The sequence below is a fragment of the Bactrocera tryoni genome, unplaced genomic scaffold (genome assembly GCF_016617805.1).
Source record: "Bactrocera tryoni isolate S06 unplaced genomic scaffold, CSIRO_BtryS06_freeze2 scaffold_719, whole genome shotgun sequence".
NCBI classification, from domain to species: Eukaryota; Metazoa; Arthropoda; class Insecta; order Diptera; family Tephritidae; genus Bactrocera; species Bactrocera tryoni.
This window is the reverse complement of record NW_024396386.1, coordinates 2501-11897: the sequence shown is the minus strand read 5'-3', so window position 1 is coordinate 11897 and position 9397 is coordinate 2501. Positions and strand designations below refer to the sequence as shown.

General features: G+C 27.7%; 3 non-coding genes across 3 annotated transcripts in view; all 3 read left to right on the top strand.

The window, feature by feature from the left end:
- The first annotated feature begins 4128 nt into the window (after window positions 1–4128).
- Window positions 4129–6115, top strand: LOC120781925. The gene has a single exon (XR_005706187.1). It is a non-coding gene; the product is annotated as a small subunit ribosomal RNA (ribosomal RNA).
- Window positions 6116–6854: 739 nt separating this feature from the next.
- LOC120781924 lies at window positions 6855–7033 on the top strand. The gene has a single exon (XR_005706186.1). It is a non-coding gene; the product is annotated as a 5.8S ribosomal RNA (ribosomal RNA).
- Window positions 7034–7545: 512 nt separating this feature from the next.
- The window catches only part of LOC120781926, a 3941-nt gene continuing 2089 nt past the window's right edge, over window positions 7546–9397 (top strand). Inside the window, exon 1 of the ribosomal RNA XR_005706188.1 lies at window positions 7546–9397. This exon is cut by the window's right edge and continues 2089 nt beyond it. This is a non-coding gene — a ribosomal RNA (large subunit ribosomal RNA).

Genomic DNA, 9397 nt, shown 5'->3' with positions numbered 1-9397 from the left:
AATTAAATAAACATGTATTTATATATTATATATTTATAAACAGTGTAAAAAAGAATCATTTCATTTATAATAATAAAAGAAAAATATTTGAACGAATAATAATATAATATGACTGTTATTAAACAACTATTTTATAATATTATACGCCAAAAGTATAAAATGTATAGAAAATAAATAAATATATATAAATATAAATGGGTATATGTTATGTTATATTAAGTGTTTGAGAGAATCATAAAATGAAAATAAAAAATATTATAAACGCTAAATACTTTGTTTTTAATATTTATTATTTAAAAGCAAAGTATAAGTGTTGTGATTCATATTAAACGCAACTACATATAATATACAAAAAAAAAAAAAAAAAGCATATATATATATAGTAACACAAAACGAACGATATGGTATATTTTAATAATTGTTTGAGATAATCATAACATGAAAATGAAACTAAGAATTTGAACTCTAAATACTTTATTTACAACAATTATTGTTGAAAGCAAAGTATAAGTGTTGTAATAATATACAAATAAAAAATTAAATATATATAGTAACACAAAACGAAGGTATGGCATATTATAATAATTGTTTGAGGTAATCATAACATGAAAATGAAACTAAGAATTTGAACTCAAAATACTTACTGTTCAAAGCAAATTATAAATGTTGTGATTCTATTATAATATACAAATATAAAAGCATATACATATAGTAACACAAAACGATTAACGAATTAAGCTAAGAATTTGAACTCAAAATACAATGCTTTTAAAAAACATTTATTAAATTAAAAGCCAAGGTGTAAATATGTTGAAAATCTCATTGGACAAATATTATAATATGCAAAAAGTAATATAGAGGAGGAGAAATACAAATAAAAGAATATAGTTTATAAGGTCATATAAGTAAATAATTTTCATAAAACTATTAAGTGTAAAAGTCATACAGGTAAATATCTTTCATATAAGTATTAAGTTTATGAAGGCATATAAGTAAATAATTTCCATATAAGTATTAAATGTGAAATTCATATAAGTCAAAAAGTCATATAAGTAATACATTTTCATATAAGTATTAAGTTTGAAAGTCATATAAGTAAATAATTTTCATATAAGTATTAAGTGTATAAAGTTATATAAGTATTAAATTTCCATATAAGTATTAAGTGTAAAAGTCATGTAAGTAAATAATTTTCATATAAGTATTAAGTTTATAAAGTCATATGAGTCAAAAAGTCATACAAGTAAAAAATTTTCATATAAGTATTAAGTTTATAAAGTCATATAAGTAAATAATTTTCATATAACTATTAAGTGTATAAAGTCATATAAGAAATAAATTTTCATATAAGTATTAAGTGTAAAAGTCATGTAAGTAAATAATTTTCATATGAGTATGAAGTGTATAAAGTCATATAAGTAAATAATTTCCATATAAGAATTAAGTGTAAAATTTATACAGGTAAATAATTTTCATATGAGTATTAAGTTTATAAAGTCATATAAGTCAAAAAGTCATACAAGTAATAAATTTCCATATAAGTATTAAGTGTAAAATTCATACAGGTAAATAATTTTCATATAAGTATTAAGTGTATAAAGTCATATAAGTAATAAATTTTCATATAAGTATTAAGTGTAAAAGTCATGTAAGTAAATAATTTTCATATAAGTATTAAGTGCATAAAGTCATATAAGTCAAAAATTCATACAAGTAATAAATTTCCATATAAGTATTAAGTGTATAAAGTCATATAAGTAAATAATTTTCATATAAGTATTAAGTGTATAAAGTCATATAAGTAAATAATTTTCATATAAGTATTAAGTGTATAATGTCACATAAGTAATCAATTTTCATATGAGTATTAAGTGTATAAAGTCATATAAGTAATAAATTTTCATATAAGTATTAAGTGTAAAATTCATACAGGTAAATAATTTTCATATAAGTATTAAATGTAAAATGCATATAAGTCAAAAAGTCATATAAGTAATACATTTTCATATAAGTATTAAGTTTGAAAGTCATATACATAAGTAAATAATTTTCATATAACTATTAAGTGTATAAAATCATATAAGAAATAAATTTTCATATAAGTATTAAGTGTAAAAGTCATGTAAGTAAATAATTTTCATATAAGTATTAAGTTTATAAAGTCATATGAGTCAAAAAGTCATGCAAGTAAAAAAATTTCATATAAGTATTAAGTTTATAAAGTCATATAAGTAAATAATTTTCATATAAGTATTAAGTGTAAAAGTCATGTAAGTAAATAATTTTCATATGAGTATTAAGTGTATAAAGTCATATAAGTAAATAATTTCCATATAAGTATTAAGTGTAAAATTTATACAGGTAAATAATTTTCATATGAGTATTAAGTTTATAAATTCATATAAGTCAAAAAGTCATACAAGTAATAAATTTCCATATAAGTATTAAGTGTAAAATTCATACAGGTAAATAATTTTCATATAAGTATTAAGTGTATAAAGTCATATAAGTAATAAATTTTTATATAAGTATTAAGTGTAAAAGTCATACAGGTAAATAATTTTTATATAAGTATTAAGTGTATAAAGTCATATAAGTATTAAATTTTCATATAAGTATTAAAAGGATAAAGTCATACAAGTACTAAATTTTCATATAAGTATTAAATATAAATTCATACAAGTAATAAATTGTCAAAAAAAAACAGAGTGCAAAAATACTTTTGATGTTATAAATTTGCTTATAACTATAGAGAGCTCTGAAAATCATATAAATTACCCATGGATATTTGAGTTTCTAAATTTTAAATGGGTAAAAGTAAATTTTCCATACGATTTCGGGTTGGTGAGGTCAACTTGGCAGGGAACATTTATAACAAATTTGCACAAATTTGCTCAAATTGACTTATACTGAAATAGTACTTATATGAAAATGATTACTTGTATGACTTTATAAGTTAGTACTTATATGAAAATTTTTATTAGTAAAAACTAGTTATTATGTCTTATATCTCTATATATTTCACTATATTTTAAGTAAATATGCTTTTCTACTTGTATGAAATTTGTCATTTCGTACTTGTATGAGAATTTTTATACTTGTATGACTTTATGGACTTAGTACTTATATGAAAATTTTTATACTTGTATGACTTTATAAATTAAGTATTTATATGAAATTTTTTTTTTTTTTTTTTGTTTTTTTATTATAAGTATTTGAGTAAATAATTTGTATACGTTAAAAATTTTTATAGGGTTTTTTTTATTCCTGGTACCTGCTACAGTTGGTTTAAATAGACAAATTTTGTTATATTTATTATAATATGATGAAATTTAAAATTCTATACTTAACAAGTAGCATATGAAAGAATATTTTAACTTTCTTTAAACTATTCTTATTACACATAAAATATATGTGCTAATGGAATTGTATTAAATTAAGTGAAATATTTATATTATTACGCTCAAAAAATACTTTCATAATCATATATTTATTATTTAAAAATAAATATAATGGAATTTGAAATTTTTAATTTCAAATCAAAGAAAAAATGTATATATTCTTAAAAAAAGATATATACACATTATGCATTGAAATAAAGTAAAATGTATAAAAAATGATATTATTTGAAAGTTTAGCTAATATAAGAAGAAACATCGTTCTTACATAATTAAATAATATTATGTATAGAGAACGAAAATTCTTTTCACAATACAAAAGCAAAAATTAAAAGCAACCGTATTTGCAACATAACACGCATAACAAACCACAAACGTGTCAGTGCCAATTAATTGGACTGAAAGAGAATATAAGAAAATATATATATTTTAATATATATGATGATAAAAATTCTCAAAGAGAAATAAGCGAATAAATGAATAAAATAATGGTATACGGCGGGTACCATAATATATAAAGCAATCAATAATAAAAAGCAATTGTAAAAAGGTCAGAAAAAAGATATAAAGCTTAAAAGCTTTAGAAAAAAGTAAAAATGTGTTGTCTGTGTTGTATATATGTGTGTTGACTATCTATATTTTGTGTATTGTGTAATTTTCAAATAAGAAAATATCATTTAAAATTTTATATAATATAAAAATATTATATAAAAAATAATATAATAATATTATTCTGGTTGATCCTGCCAGTAGTTATATGCTTGTCTCAAAGATTAAGCCATGCATGTCTAAGTACAAACAAATTAAAAGTGAAACCGCAAAAGGCTCATTATATCAGTTATGGTTCCATAGATCGTTAACAGTTACTTGGATAACTGTGGTAATTCTAGAGCTAATACATGCAAAATAAACACGGACCTTTTGGAACGTGTGCTTTTATTAGGCTAAAACCAAGCGATCGTAAAATCGTTATATTGGTTGAACTCTAGATAACTTGCAGATCGTATGGTCTCGTACCGACGACAGATCTTTCAAATGTCTGCCCTATCAACTTTTGATGGTAGTATCTAGGCCTACCATGGTTGCAACGGGTAACGGGGAATCAGGGTTCGATTCCGGAGAGGGAGCCTGAGAAACGGCTACCACATCTAAGGAAGGCAGCAGGCGCGTAAATTACCCACTCCCAGTTCGGGGAGGTAGTGACGAAAAATAACAATACAGGACTCATATCCGAGGCCCTGTAATTGGAATGAGTACACTTTAAATCCTTTAACAAGGACCTATTGGAGGGCAAGTCTGGTGCCAGCAGCCGCGGTAATTCCAGCTCCAATAGCGTATATTAAAGTTGTTGCGGTTAAAACGTTCGTAGTTGAATTTGTGCTTCATACGGGTAGTACAACTATAATTGTGTTATGTACATTACCTTATGTATGTAAGCGTATTACCGGTGGAGTTCTTATATATAATTAATACAATGTATTTTTATATATTCCTCCTATTTAAACCTGCTTCAGTGCTCTTCATCGAGTGTTGTTGTGGGCCGGTACAATTACTTTGAACAAATTAGAGTGCTTAAAGCAGGCTCCAAATGCCTGAATATTTTGTGCATGGAATAATGAAATAAGACCTCTGTTCTACTTTCATTGGTTTTTAGATCAAGAGGTAATGATTAATAGAAGCAGTTTGGGGGCATTAGTATTACGACGCGAGAGGTGAAATTCTTGGACCGTCGTAAGACTAACTTAAGCGAAAGCATTTGCCAAAGATGTTTTCATTAATCAAGAACGAAAGTTAGAGGTTCGAAGGCGATCAGATACCGCCCTAGTTCTAACCATAAACGATGCCAGCTAGCAATTGGGTGTAGCTACTACTATGGCTCTCTCAGTCGCTTCCCGGGAAACCAAAGCTTTTGGGCTCCGGGGGAAGTATGGTTGCAAAGCTGAAACTTAAAGGAATTGACGGAAGGGCACCACCAGGAGTGGAGCCTGCGGCTTAATTTGACTCAACACGGGAAAACTTACCAGGTCCGAACATAAGCGTGTAAGACAGATTGATAGCTCTTTCTCGAATCTATGGGTGGTGGTGCATGGCCGTTCTTAGTTCGTGGAGTGATTTGTCTGGTTAATTCCGATAACGAACGAGACTCAAATATATTAAATAGATGCTTTCAGGATTATGGTGTTGAAGCTTATATAGCCTTCATTCATGCGTTCATCTTGAATGGACAAGTGTTTGAATGTGTTTATATAAGTGGAGTCGTACCTGTTGGTTTGTCCCATTATAAGGACACTAGCTTCTTAAATGGACAAATTGCGTCTAGCAGTAACGAGATTGAGCAATAACAGGTCTGTGATGCCCTTAGATGTCCTGGGCTGCACGCGCTACAATGAAAGTATCAACGTGTATTTCCTAGACCGAGAGGTCCGGGTAAACCGCTGAACCACTTTCATGCTTGGGATTGTGAACTGAAACTGTTCACATGAACTTGGAATTCCCAGTAAGTGTGAGTCATTAACTCGCATTGATTACGTCCCTGCCCTTTGTACACACCGCCCGTCGCTACTACCGATTGAATTATTTAGTGAGGTCTCCGGACGTGATCACTGTGACGCCTTGTGTTTCACGGTTGTTTCGCAAAAGTTGACCGAACTTGATTATTTAGAGGAAGTAAAAGTCGTAACAAGGTTTCCGTAGGTGAACCTGCGGAAGGATCATTATTGTGTTCCTATCCGAAAAATAAATATATATTAAAAAAAAAAAAAAAAACAAAAACAAAAAAAAAAAAAGAATAAAAAAGAAAAAAAAAATTTTTTTTTTCTTTTTGTTCTTTTCATTCAATATGTTTTGAATTATTGATAAATATTATTTATTTAAATCAATGTGGGTATATCAAAAATATTTGAGTGTTTTTCTTTTTTTTCTTTTTTTTTTTTTTTTACTCCTTGTAATGCATTATGAGCAGTATATTTATACATATATTGTGAATTTCGCATACATTGTATTTGAACGCTAAAAAACCTTTAAACATATATAGCTGTACTTATTATTTATAAAAAATTTTATAAAAGTTAAATGATCTTTTTATAGTAAATATATAAATGATAAGTTAATTTGTTCACATTAACGTGTAATTCCTTTTTATGGTATTTTCTATTTGTGATTAAGTATATGTTATATACATATAAAATACATATATGTTATATAAATATATTTTGGTTTATTTTCATTCAAGAAATACTGGATTATGCACAAATAAAAGAGAATAGCTACTAAAAATGGTATTACTGTTTTTGTTGACCTAAGACATGCGCAGCTTGCAAATGTTTGGGTTTAAAATTACAATTTATTGAAAGATGTGTTGAAATTTTATTTTAAAAATTTGTTATAAATATTATTATTATGCTTTCAATAAATTAAAAACTCTTGACTTTGAATCAAAAAATACAAAAAAATTTTTACTCTAAGCGGTGGATCACTCGGCTCATGGGTCGATGAAGAACGCAGCAAACTGTGCGTCATCGTGTGAACTGCAGGACACATGAACATCGACATTTTGAACGCATATTGCGGTCCATGCTGTTATGTACTTTAATTAATTTTAAAGTGCTGCTTGGACTACATATGGTTGAGGGTTGTAAGACTATGCTAAATTAGTTGCTTATTCTTTTAGTTAATTAAAAGAATTTAAGCATATGGTATATTATTGGATTGTATTTTTCAATCCATAATATTAATAGCATAAAAAGAAATATATACAATATATTCTTGATTACCTCATATTTGAACGAAATTTTATAATAAATGAGAATCTTAGTATTCCCAAAATAAAAAAATTTCAATATTATTTAAAATATATTTAAATAAATACATTACGAGGAACAGTCTAGCATAAAATATATTATTTGTGGTCTAGACCTTATGTCCTTAATGTATTTATTTAAAAAGTGGAAGTGATGATAAAATATATTTTAATAATATATGAAATAAATATATTAATAATTTGAATTGGTGGGATGAAAAGATTTTATATTTATTATTAGAGATTTATAAAATGGTATCGAAGATATAAAATATATTTCTTTAAAATAGCGAAAAAATAAAAGAGTTATTAATATATATATATATATAAAAAAATAATTTTTTTATACAACCTCAACTCATATGGGACTACCCCTGAATTTAAGCATATTAATGAGGGGAGGAAAAGAAACTAACAAGGATTTTCTTAGTAGCGGCGAGCGAAAAGAAAATAGTTCAGCACTAAGTCACTTTGTCTATATGGCAAATGTGAGATGCAGTGTATGGAATATCTTAATATCTAGTATGAAAAATTAACGATTTAAGTCCTTCTTAAATGAGGCCATTTACCCATAGAGGGTGCCAGGCCCGTATAACGTTAATGATTACTAGAAAGATATTTAAAGAGTCGTGTTGCTTGATAGTGCAGCACTAAGTGGGTGGTAAACTCCATCTAAAACTAAATATAACCATGAGACCGATAGTAAACAAGTACCGTGAGGGAAAGTTGAAAAGAACTCTGAATAGAGAGTTAAATAGTACGTGAAACTGCTTAGAGGTTAAGCCCGATGAACCTGAATATCCATTATGAAAAATTCATCATTATAACTGTGGTATTTAATTTTAAATATCATAATAATAGTGTGCATTTTTTCATATAAGGACATTGTAATCTATTAACATAATAAAGTATTTATCAAAAGATCATTGGTTTTAAGTTTATTCAAATTAATTTGCTTTTAGCTTATTAACATAGAATAAATACTGATGATTTGATAAAGTGTTGATAGATTTTATTATATATAATGCTAAAATTCTTTTGAATTTTACAATAATATTATTATCATTGATTTTAATATTAATTGTATGCATTTATATGATTAACAATGCGAAAGATTCAGGATACCTTCGGGACCCGTTGAAACACGGACCAAGGAGTCTAACATATGTGCAAGTCATTGGGTTATATTAAACCTAATGGCGTAATTAACTTAACTGTATGGGATTAATTTTTAGTGTATTACACTATTAATTCAATCCCGGGGCGTTCCATATAGTTATGTATAATGATAATTTATTATTATTTATACCTCTAACTGGAGCGTACCTTGAGCATATATGCTGTGACCCGAAAGATGGTGAACTATACTTGATCAGGTTGAAGTCAGGGGAAACCCTGATGGAAGACCGAAACAGTTCTGACGTGCAAATCGATTGTCAGAATTGAGTATAGGGGCGAAAGACCAATCGAACCATCTAGTAGCTGGTTCCCTCCGAAGTTTCCCTCAGGATAGCTGGTGCATTTAAATATTATGTAAAGTAATCTTATCTGGTAAAGCGAATGATTAGAGGCCTTAGGGTCGAAACGACCTTAACCTATTCTCAAACTTTAAATGGGTAAGAACCTCACCTTTCTTGATATGAAGGTTGAGGTTATGATATAATGTGCCCAGTGGGCCACTTTTGGTAAGCAGAACTGGCGCTGTGGGATGAACCAAACGTAATGTTACGGTGCCTAAATTAACAACTCATGCAGATACCATGAAAGGCGTTGGTTGCTTAAAACAGCAGGACGGTGGACATGGAAGTCGTAATCCGCTAAGGAGTGTGTAACAACTCACCTGCCGAAGCAACTAGCCCTTAAAATGGATGGCGCTTAAGTTGTATACCTATACATTACCGCTAAAGTAGATGATTTATAATACAATTTCGGTTGGATTATAAATTTTGAAACTTTAGTGAGTAGGAGGGTACAGTGTACAATGGTGTGCTTAGAAGTGTTTGGCGTAAGCCTGCATGGTTGATCACGAATGAGACCTTGGAGGACTGAAGTGGAGAAGGGTTTCGTGTGAACAGTGGTTGATCACGAGTTAGTCGGTCCTAAGTTCAAGGCGAAAGCCGAAAATTTTCAAGTTTTAATGAAATGAAGTGAAATTGAATTTTTTATTTCATAGTAATTAAACACTTGAATAATTTTGAAC